Source organism: Frankliniella occidentalis, unplaced genomic scaffold (assembly GCF_000697945.3).
Source record: "Frankliniella occidentalis isolate FOCC.00 unplaced genomic scaffold, Focc_3.1 Scaffold76, whole genome shotgun sequence".
NCBI lineage: Eukaryota > Metazoa > Arthropoda > Insecta > Thysanoptera > Thripidae > Frankliniella > Frankliniella occidentalis.
The window spans coordinates 123,315-124,919 of record NW_026267206.1 but is presented as its reverse complement, the minus strand read 5'-3'; the positions used below and the strand labels follow the sequence as shown (position 1 = coordinate 124,919).

Genomic DNA, 1,605 nt, shown 5'->3' with positions numbered 1-1,605 from the left:
TGGCCGTCCACTCCACCATGCCGCCCCCTATCACTTTCTGAAACAAGCAAGTATTAGGGAACACACTCCCCATAAAGCAAAGCAGAGCCGGCTCATCCCCTCCCCACCTCTTTCCGGCGTGTATTTTTCCTGGGTGCTTCCCCCCCCCCCTCTCTCTCTCTCTCTCTCTCTCTCAGGAACAAGAACGGGAAATGAGGCGGGGAGAGAGAGGACGCCGCCCTCGCTCGCCCCCGCGACGCCGCGCGGTGCACGCCCCGGTGGCGCCGCTGGCGCTACGACGCCCTCCCCTCCCGTCCCCTTCCCTCACACCCCCACCCACACTCTCCCTCTCTTGCGCGCGATGGTGTGCCTTTTGTGGCTCGTTGTTGGAAATATAATAACACAAACACATGCACCGGGGAGCACTACAATAGCGTGAGGGTGCGAGTCGTCGCCACCCCTGCCTGCACTGCACTGCCGCCCGCTCCCGTCTCGCCCTCCCTCCCTCCCTTCTCTCTCTACTCACCCCAACCTCTTCCTCCCTTCCACCTTTCACATAGACGAGACACGGCCACTCGTTCCGTCGCCGATATGCCCTTTCGTAGCTCAGCCGTGGCAATAAGAATGAGGGAAAGAGCGCCGTCTGCGAGGGGATCGCTCGGACAGACAGACATACAGACAGACAGACAGACAGACAGATAGATAGATAGATAGATAGATAGATGAATGGACGACAGTTCTCACGCGCGCCTTGGAATATATTTAATTACTCCCCTTTACTCCTTCTCATTCCGCCCCCCTCTCTCTCTCTCTCTCTCTGTCACACTCACACAGGCACACACATTGTCAGATGCACCGCTGCTGCAGCAGAGACGCATGCGTCGCACCGACGGCGGCGGCGTCCGCGGCAGAGAGAAGGAAGGGCAAAGAGAGGCGGAAGTAGAAATAAGGAAATAATCGAGGGGAAACAACACAATCGTCTGCCGGATAATCACGCACCCACCCACCCACCTACCAACCCACCCACCTACCCACCTACCAACCCACTAACCCACCAACCCACCAACCTACCCACCAACCCGCCAACCACGCCCAAACAATGTATTTTTAATGGCGTCTCGGTACGGCTAGCGCAAAATGCAGAACACAATCTCGTTGATTTGTTTGTCTTTGGGCCGCTGATCGACCGCCCTATGGAAGGGCCTCGCCCTATGGCCTCACTCACTCGCCCGTCCGCTCGACCCCATGGGCGTTTGGCCGCCGAGCGAGCTCGTCCTCGTCCGGGCCGCCGCCGTCGGCCATGTGCACTACCGGGGCGTGCTCGAGCGCGCCAACGCCGCCTACTGGCGTGCCAACGCGCTGCACTGTGGCCTCCTCGGCCTGCTCCCGGTGCGGGGCTGGCCCTCGCGCTGCAAGCCCTTCGGAGCGACCGCGGCGTGCGCAGCCTGCCTCGCGGGGATCCTGCTGGATTCCTCCGTCGTGGCCCTCTCCATGCAGTTCCACCCGACCGGCCACAGTGTGGCCGTGACGCTCGTCCGCTTCTCGCTGCACGTGGTTGCGCTCCTGGCCGCGCTGCGGCAGCGGCGTGCCCTGGCCGACGCCAGCGAGTGCCTGCGCCTCTACTGC

General features: G+C 61.8%; 2 protein-coding genes across 3 annotated transcripts in view; one reads left to right on the top strand and one right to left on the bottom strand.

The window, feature by feature from the left end:
* LOC113204209 (probable GH family 25 lysozyme 3) overlaps positions 1–1,605 on the bottom strand; it is an 85,523-nt gene that overhangs the window by 81,541 nt on the left and 2,377 nt on the right. The window lies entirely within an intron of this gene.
* LOC113212222 (uncharacterized) overlaps positions 1–1,605 on the top strand; it is a 5,103-nt gene that overhangs the window by 1,307 nt on the left and 2,191 nt on the right. The window lies entirely within an intron of this gene.